General features: G+C 46.0%; 1 pseudogene; it reads right to left on the reverse strand.

Annotated features, from left to right (window-relative positions):
- Positions 1-2,130: 2,130 nt before the first annotated feature.
- LOC139402780 (CD5 antigen-like) lies at positions 2,131-6,247 on the reverse strand (annotated as a pseudogene).
- Positions 6,248-10,314: the final 4,067 nt, after the last annotated feature.

Raw genomic sequence — 10,314 nt, forward strand, 5'->3', positions numbered from 1 at the left:
AACATCATTATCTCTATACTACTAACAACATAACACTAATCTACATCATAATCAATATGATAACGTTTATAATCAATAACATCATGAGAGGTAAACAACAACAAACCCCTTTATTAAAAAATGTTTAAAAATACAAAGAATGAACAGATGATTATAATAATACCTGGACTAATAATGGAAACACTTCAAGATAAAGAATCTAAGAGACACTAAATAAGATAAAGAATCTAAGAGACACTAAATAAGATAAAGAATCTAAGAGACACTAAATAAGATAAAGAATCTAAGAGACACTAAATAAGATAAAGAATCTAAGAGACACTAAATAAGATAAAGAATCTAAGAGACACTAAATAAGATAAATAATCTAAGACACTAAATAAGATAAAGAATCTAAGAGACACTAAATAAGATAAATAATCTAAGAGACACTAAATAAGATAAAGAATCTAAGAGACACTAAATAAGATAAATAATCTAAGAGACACTAAATAAGACAAAAAAAATAAAGATAAGAAGCAATACTGGAACATGAAACAGACGTAATTGAGCTGCTCTCTTAAAATAATTAAAAAACGATTGTTACCAAAATCCCATGTTACCGAATTCCCATGTTACCCAAACAACATGTTCCCCCAAACCCCATGTTCCCCAAAACCCCATGTTACCCAAACCCCATGTTACCCAAAATCCAATTTTCCCACACCACATGTTACCCCAAACCCCATGTTACCCCAAACCCCATGTTACCCAAACCTCATGTTTTTTCAAAACCCCATGTTACCAAAACCCCATGTTACCCCAAACGCCATGTTACCCAAACCTCATGTTATCCAAAACCCCATGTTACCAAAACCTCATGTTTTTTCAAAACCCCATGTTACCAAAACCCCATGTTACCAAAACCCCATGTTACTCGAAACCCCATATTACCCAAAACCCCATGTTACCCAAAACCCCATGTTACCCATAACCCCATGTTACCCCAAAACCCCATGTTACCCAAACCTCATGTTTTTTCAAAACCCCATGTTACCAAAACCCCATGTTACCAAAACCCCATGTTACTCCAAACCCCATGTTACCCAAAACCCCATGTTACCCAAAACCCCATGTTACCCATAACCCCATGTTACCCCAAAACCCCATGTTACCAAAACCCCATGTTACCCAAACCTCATGTTATCCAAAACCCCATGTTACCCAAATTCCCATGTTACCCCCATGTTACCAAAACACCATGTTACTAAAACCCCATGTTACCCCCATGTTCCCAAAACCCCATGTTACTAAAACCCATGTTACCCCCATGTTACCAAAACACCATGTTACTAAACCCCATGTTACCAAAACCCCATGTTACCAAAACCCCATGTTACCCAAAACACCATGTTACCCAATCCCCATGTTACCCAAAACACCATGTTACCCAAAACACCATGATACCCAAACCCCATGTTACCCAGAACCCCATGTTACTAAAACCCATGTTACCAAAACCCCATGTTACCAAAACACCATGTTACCCAAAACACCATGTTACCCAAATCCCCATGTTACCCAAAACCCCATGTTACCCAAAACACAATGTTACCCAAATTCCCATGTTACCCAAAACACCATGTTACCCAATCCCCATGTTACCCAAAACACCATGTTACCCAATCCCCATGTTACCCAAAACACCATGTTACCCAAAACACCATGATACCCAAACCCCATGTTACCCAGAACCCCATGTTACTAAAAACCCATGTTACCCCAAACCCCATGTTACCCAAAACCCCATGTTACCAAAACCCCATGTTACCCAAAACCCATGTTTCCCAAAACCCATGTTACCCAAAACCCCATGTTCCCAAAACCCCTTGTTACCCAAAACCCCATGTTACCCAAACCCCATGTTTCTCTGGTGGTAAAAACCAAACTAAATGAATAATGGTGGTTGCAGTCACTCCTTTTAGATTTCTTTCAAGGTTCCAGAAAGATAAACTAATTCTGAACTAATTCTGAACTTGTTATTAAAATTAGAGTCACTTCAGGTTTGTCACCACATTTTAAACACCAGTCCACTGCTGACCATCGATTTAAAACACAAAACTGACCTAAGATCAGCATGTAGGGTCAGCTTCATTCTACTCCTACTCCGTCCCCTGGGCTGCTCTCTCCTCTCCCGGTCCAGCTTCAGCTCTGGAGCTCAGAGAGACCATCTCCATGGCATTGACATAAAGATCCATGCTGCTCACCCTGTTCACTCTCTTCTGCCTCCTGGTGGGCTAGGGAGACACAGCACCAACAGTCAGACATTTACTCACTAGTATCTCCATTCTCTCTCTCTCCCCCTCTCCCTCTCCCTCTAGTTTAAATGACTTGTAACGTCTGAGTAAATGTCTTTACCTTGTAGTACAGGTAGGAGGTGGTGATGGCTGTCAGTAGGATCAGCAGCACTACAACGTGTCTGATGATGAAGGCTGGCAGAGGAAAGGCTGCAAACAGAAACACCTTTGATGAGGGGACTGATCATCATCACATAGATCTGTGGGAAATCTGTCAATGACAAAGTTATAAGTCTGGTTCATGTTCACTTACCTGTGATGGTGAGGGAGAGGAGCTCACTCTCAGAGGAGAAGTTATGAGAGAAAACATAATTGTCATAAACACAGCTGTAGTTCCCTTGGTGGGAGTCATCTGCAGCAGGGAAGTGGAATGCAGCAGAGTGATTGACAGCTGGCTGGGTCTGGGTTCTGTTGGAGCCGGTGAACGTGAGGAGGAAGGAGCCTCCTGGGTACTGTGGCTGAGTAGAGCAGGTTATGGTGAAGTTGTAGCCCCTGAACATCTCGGGCCCCTGGTGGCCCCTGAAGACCCCTCCCATTGAGTCAGTCAGGAAGATATCAGGCTGGACCAGGAGATCTGTAACAATAAAAGAGAACAAGAAAAACCTCTTCAACTAGTTTCCTATAGATATGACAATAACATCAGCATGTAACAGTGCCAGCCACCCTCCCTCACAGGGCAACATGAGTAGTGGGCCTACAGTCACTGAGACAACACATGTTGATATCAGGCTTAAGCAGGACATCTGGAACAAGAGGAGAGAAAAAGAAAACGTAGCTCCTCAACTACTTTCCTCATTTAGATGTGACAATAACATGACATGTGACAGTGGTAGTGAGTAGAGACATTCACTGAGGTAAAACTCAAATACAAAGCATTCTGGGATATTTAAGTTGTATTTGATTCCTACTTGACTGAGTGATCTATTTAGTAAAGCAGACTGACAAGTTAAACAGTCATCATGAGAGGTGCAGAGGAAGTTGTATGAATGAAGGAAATCAGTTGAATATAATTATAATATGTTGTTATTACCTGAGCAGATCACTGTGAGTTCAGGAAGGTGATCATAACTTCTCCAACACTCCCTCAGTGAAGACTCAGGCCCATAACATGTAACTCCAAACCCTCTAGTGGTGTTTCCAGGTAGTACTGAAACAGTGGAGCCACAACCCATCTGTCTACACACTACTGCAGACAAAAACATCCTGGTCCTGTCAGCAGTTCCCACAGTCCTCCACTCTCCCTGGTTGAACAGCTCCACTACACCAGCACAGCGACTGTCTCCTCCCACCAGCCTCACATCATCAGGCTCTGAGAAAAGAAAAGAGAGAGACAGTAATCTTACTATTTTCTCACTGAAACACACCTATATTGTCTCTCATATTCTTCACTCCAGGTGAAAAACAATGTTGACTGAGTGACAAACTGTTTCTTACCTGAGCAGGTGAGTCCAACAGCATTACCAGGTAGGCAGGTGTTGTTCTCTCTGTCTGAGGTGTCACAGTCCAGGAGAAGGGACTCTTTGCCTTTACACTGGAACTCTTTATCCCAGGTCTGACCCTCACCTTCTCCATAGAGCCCCCCCTGTAGAGCTGCAGGAGCCCCACAGCCGAGCTCCCCACAGACTACCTCTGCATCCTGCAGGTCAAAGTCAGCTTCACACACTGAGGCCCAGGACTGATTGGACTTCACCTCCACTCTCCCAGAGCAGAGACCAGCTCCATCCACAAGCCGCACAGACTCTGGAGAAAAAGAGTTGGTTGAACATTCAATCAGTTTTGTTGATGACACTGTCAAGGACTAAACACAAATATGTTGGATAAAAGATTGTAGTTTGCTATGTTTGATACTGTAAGAGGTAGAAATGGGTTCTTAGTCACTCAGGATCGGGTTGGGAATAATGCAGGCAGGAGACAGGAATAAGTTCACTTCACTTAATAGAAAATAAACAGCTGGACATCCATCAGGCAGCTTCACTTCAGTACCATCTGAACTACAAGGTCTGATGCTGTATGTCAGGGTCAGGATGGGCCAAGAGTAGAAAAGGTTACTGGTTATGATGACATCACTGGTGAGAACTTAGTGATAAAAATATATTTGATCTTTCCCATCTCTCCCTCTTCCACTCCTCCCTCATTCTCTCTTTGTTACAGTCGTTGTGAGTAGAGACAATCACTGAGATAACACTCAAAAGCAAAAGCATTCTGGGATATTTAAGTTGTATTTGATTCCTACTTGACTGAGGGATCTTATTTGTAAATCAGACTGACAAGCTAAACAGTCATCATGAGAGGTGCAGAGGAAGTTGTATGAATGAAGGAATATAGTTGAATATAATGATAATATGTTGATATTTCCTGAGCAGATCACTGTGAGTCCAGGAAGGAGATATAATACATGGACAAGAAGTATGTGGAACTTTATGTGCTTCTGAGGTTCGTTCTGTGAGTTTTTGTGGTCTACCACTTCGCAGCTGAGCCGTTGTTGCTCCCAGACGTGCCACGTTGAAAGTCACTGAGACCTTCTGTAAGAACATTTTACTGCCGATGTTTGTGTATGGAGATTGCATGGCTGTGTGCTCGATTTTATACACCTGTCAGCTACAGGTGTGGCTGAAATAGCCAAACCCACTAATGTCCACTTACTTTTGGTAATATAGTGTATCTTGTTATTACCTGAGCAGATCACTGAGAGTCCAGGAAGGAGATCATGCATTCTTCTACACTCCCTCAGTGAAGACTCAGACCCAGAACAGGAAACTCCAAACCCTCTAGTGGTGTTTCCAGGTAGTGCTGAAACAGTGGAGCCACAACCCATATGTCTACACACTACTACAGCTATAGACATCACGTCAGAGAAAGATCCCACAGTCCTCCACTCTCCCTGGTCATACCACTCCACTCCACCAGCACAGCGACTGTCTCCTCCCACCAGCCTCACATCATCAGGCTCTGAGAAAAGAAAAGAGAGAGACAGTAATCTTACTATTTTCTCACTAAAACACACCTATATTGTCTCTCATATTCTTCACTCCAGGTGAAAAACAATGTTGATTGAGTGACAAACTGTTTCTTACCTGAGCAGGTGAGTCCAACAGCATTACCAGGTAGGCAGGTGTTGTTCTCTCTGTCTGAGGTGTCACAGTCCAGGAGAAGGGACTCTTTGCCTTTACACTGGAACTCTTTATCCCAGGTCTGACCCTCACCTCCTCCATAGAGCCCCCCCTGTAGAGCTGCAGGAGACCCACAGCCAAGCTCCCCACAGACTACCTCTGCATCCTGCCGGTCAAAGTCAGCTTCACACACTGAGGCCCAGGACTGATTGGACTTCACCTCCACTCTCCCAGAGCAGAGACCAGCTCCATCCACAAGCCGCACAGACTCTGGAGAAAAAGAGTTGGTTGAACATTTAATCAGTTTTGTTGATGACACTGTCAAGGACTAAACACAAATATGTTGGATAAAAGATTGTAGTTTGCTATGTTTGATACTGTAAGAGGTAGAAATGGGTTCTTTGTCACTCAGGATCGGGTTGGGAATAATGCAGGCAGGAGACAGGAATAAGTTCACTTCACTTTATAGAAAATAAACAGCTGGACATCCATCAGGCAGCTTCACTTCAGTACCATCTGAACTACAATGATCTGCCCATGAACATCTCCCATAAACCAATATGACAAACACAAATATAATGTTTAAATACATCTGACATCTCTCCCTCAATTTAAATGAAATAAAAACACATAAAATATGATAAATGGTAATATTGTATAATGTATAAATAAATCTCTCAATATGACCAGTCTCTTACCTGAACAGGTCACATGACGATAATATCCACCATCACAGACACCAGGTCCTCCTATGATGTTACACCATCTAATAGAAGACTCATCTCTCCTACATCTCCACATCGTGACTCCTCTTCTTCCATCTTCAATCAGAGGTCCTCTAGATTCAGATACAGGATTCCCACAGTCCAGCTCTCTACACACAATATTAGCATCTCTCATCATTCTCCACCACCTAAAACATAGACCCAACCACTCTCCTTCATAGAAGACTTCCACTATCCCAGAACAGGAAGTGGTTCCATTCACCAGTCTGACTGAGTCCTCAGCTGTAAACAGCAGAGAGGAAAACACAGTGGTGAGGACAGATGATGACAGTGATTCTGTTATTCTAACAGCAGTAGTGCTTTGTGGTTGACAAGTATTAGTAGTTCCATAAAACACTACTTGTTATTGGGGTTTAGAATGGTTTGTATGGACACATTAATTTCTCCATGTAGGTAATAAAGTTGACTAATATTGAACTGCTATAATCACTGTAGATTTATACTCTACCTACCTAGTGGACTGACGCTTTGAGCCTGGAGATCTGAGGAGAAAGAGAGAGAAAGAGACAGAGAGATAGAGAGAAACAAATGAGAAAGGGAGGAGTCAGAGGAAGAGAGAGGCAGAGGTTAAATGAACATCAACATGACCTTTCATGATGTGATGGGGAAGACAGGCTTATCGTTGGTATGGTGTCATGTACTGTCATGTTGTGTCTTGTCTCTGTCCTTTCCCTTCACCCTGTCTCCCTCTGCTGGTCGTTGTTAGGTTACCTTTTCTCCCCCGCTTTCCCCCAGCTGTTCCTTGTCTCCTCTGACTACCCATTCACCCCGTTTCCCACCTGTTCCCTTTTTCCCTCTGATTAGGTCCCTATATCTCTCTCTGTTTCTGTTCCTGTCCTTGTCGGATTCTTGTTTGTTGTGTTTCATGCCTGAGCCAGACTATCGTCATGTTTGCTGTAACCTTGTCCTGTCCTGTCGGAATCTGCCGGTCTATCTGAGCCTACCTATGTTTGGTTATTAAAGAAGCTCTGTTTAAGTTAGTTCGCTTTTGGGTCCTCATTCACTCACCATAACAGAAGAATCCGACCAAGAATGGACCCAGCGACTTCGGATCCTCTCCACTCAGCCGTCGGGATCCAGGGAGCGATGCTAGGCAGACACGAGCAGGAAGTGTCTGCTGCTCGACATGCCGTTGAGACCCTGGCCACCCAAGTCTCCAACCTCACAGAACAGGTTCACCATCTCCGCCTCGATCCACCGGCCACTTCCAGGGCTTTCGAATCTCCGGAGCCCAGAATCAATAACCCGCCGTGTTACTCTGGGGAGCCCACTGAATGCCGCTCGTTCCTCACCCAGTGTGATATTGTGTTTTCTCTCCAGCCCAACACTTACTCCAGGAGCACTGCTCGTGTCGCCTACGTCATATCTCTCCTTATTGGACGGGCTCGTGAGTGGGGCACGGCAATCTGGGAGGCAAGGGCTGAGTGTACTAACCAGTATCAGGACTTTAAGGAGGAGATGATACGGGTTTTTGATCGATCTGTTTTTGGGGAGGAGGCTTCCAGGGCCCTGTCTTCCCTATGTCAAGGCAATCGATCCATAACAGACTACTCTATTGAGTTTCGCACTCTTGCTGTCTCCAGTGGCTGGAACGAGCCGGCCTTGCTCGCTCGTCTTCTGGAGGGTTTCCGCGCAGAGGTAAAGGATGAGATTCTCTCCCGGGAGGTTCCTTCCAGCGTGGATTCCTTGATTGAACTCGCTATTCGCATTGAGCGACGGGTTGATCTTCGTCACCGAGCTCGTGGAAAGGAGCTCGCGCTCTCCGTCGCCTCCCTCTCCGCATCACTACCATCTTCCTCTGCCGGCTCGGGTGCTGAGCCCATGCAGCTGGGAGGTATCCGCATCTCGACTAAGGAGAGGGAACGGAGAATCACCAACCGCCTCTGTCTCTATTGCGGTTCCGCTGGTCATTTTGTCACTTCATGTCCAGTAAAAGGCCAGAGCTCGTCAGTAAGCGGAGGGCTACTGGTGAGCGCTACTACTCCTGTCTCTCCTTCAAGATCCTGCACTACCTTGTCGGTCCATCTACGCTGGACCGGTTCGTCAGCTTCCTGCAGTGCCTTAATAGACTCTGGGGCGGAGGGCTGTTTTATGGACGAGACCTGGGCTCGGGAACATGACATTCCTCTCAGACAGTTAAAGGAGCCCACGGCCTTGTTCGCCCTGGATGGTAGTCCTCTCCCCAGGATTCAGCGTGAGACGCTACCTTTAACCCTCACTGTTTCTGGTAATCATAGTGAAACCATTTCTTTTTTAATTTTTCGTTCACCTTTTACACCTGTTGTTTTGGGCCATCCCTGGCTAGTTTGTCATAATCCTTCCATTAATTGGTCTAGTAATTCTATCCTCTCCTGGAACGTCTCTTGTCATGTGAAATGTTTAATGTCTGCTATCCCTCCTGTTTCCTCTGTCTCTTCTTCACAGGAGGAGCCTGGTGATTTGACAGGGGTGCCGGAGGAATATCACGATCTGCGCACGGTGTTCAGTCGGTCCAGGGCCACCTCTCTTCCTCCACACCAGTCGTATGATTGTAGTATTGATCTCCTTCCGGGAACCACCCCCCCCCGGGGTAGACTATACTCTCTGTCGGCTCCCGAACGTAAGGCTCTCGAAGATTATTTGTCTGTAGCTCTTGACGCCGGTACCATAGTCCCCTCCTCCTCTCCCGCCGGAGCGGGGTTTTTTTTTGTCAAGAAGAAGGACGGGTCTCTGCGCCCCTGCATAGATTATCGAGGGCTGAATGACATAACAGTGAAGAATCGTTATCCGCTTCCTCTTATGTCTTCAGCCTTCGAGATCCTGCAGGGAGCCAGGTTTTTCACTAAGTTGGACCTTCGTAACGCTTACCATCTCGTGCGCATCAGGGAGGGGGACGAGTGGAAGACGGCGTTTAACACTCCGTTAGGGCACTTTGAATACCGGGTTCTTCCTTTCGGCCTCGCTAACGCTCCAGCTGTCTTTCAGGCATTAGTCAATGATGTCCTGAGAGACATGCTGAACATCTTTGTTTTCGTTTACCTTGACGATATCCTGATTTTTTCACCGTCACTCCAGATTCATGTTCAGCACGTTCGACGTGTCCTCCAGCGCCTTTTAGAGAATTGTCTTTTTGTGAAGGCTGAGAAGTGCACTTTTCATGCCTCCTCCGTCACATTTCTCGGTTCTGTTATTTCCGCTGAAGGCATTAAGATGGATCCCGCTAAGGTCCAAGCTGTCATTGATTGGCCCGTCCCTAAGTCACGCGTCGAGCTGCAGCGCTTTCTCGGCTTCGCGAACTTCTATCGTCGTTTCATCCGTAATTTCGGTCAGGTGGCAGCTCCTCTCACAGCCCTTACTTCTGTCAAGACGTGCTTTAAGTGGTCCGTTTCCGCCCAGGGAGCTTTTGATCTCCTCAAGAATCGTTTTACATCCGCTCCTATCCTTGTTACACCTGACGTCTCTAGACAGTTCGTTGTCGAGGTTGACGCGTCAGAGGTGGGCGTGGGAGCCATCCTTTCTCAGCGCTCCCTCTCTGACGACAAGGTCCACCCATGCGCGTATTTTTCTCATCGCCTGTCGCCGTCGGAACGTAACTATGATGTGGGTAACCGCGAACTGCTCGCCATCCGGTTAGCCCTAGGCGAATGGCGACAGTGGTTGGAGGGGGCGACCGTTCCTTTTGTCGTTTGGACTGACCATAGGAACCTTGAGTACATCCGTTCTGCCAAACGACTTAATGCGCGTCAGGCGCGTTGGGCGCTGTTTTTCGCTCGTTTCGAGTTCGTGATTTCTTATCGTCCGGGCTCTAAGAACACCAAGCCTGATGCTTTGTCTCGTCTCTTCAGTTCTTCAGTAGCCTCCACTGACCCCGAGGGGATTCTCCCTGAGGGGCGTGTTGTCGGGTTGACTGTCTGGGGAATTGAGAGGCAGGTAAAACAAGCGCTCACTCACACTCCGTCGCCGCGCGCTTGTCCTAGGAACCTTCTTTTCGTTCCCGTTCCTACTCGTCTGGCCGTTCTTCAGTGGGCTCACTCTGCCAAGTTAGCCGGCCACCCTGGCGTTCGGGGTACGCTTGCTTCCATTCGCCAGCGTTTTTGGTGGCCC

The sequence above is a fragment of the Oncorhynchus clarkii genome, unplaced genomic scaffold, assembly GCF_045791955.1.
Source record: "Oncorhynchus clarkii lewisi isolate Uvic-CL-2024 unplaced genomic scaffold, UVic_Ocla_1.0 unplaced_contig_1599_pilon_pilon, whole genome shotgun sequence".
NCBI lineage: Eukaryota > Metazoa > Chordata > Actinopteri > Salmoniformes > Salmonidae > Oncorhynchus > Oncorhynchus clarkii.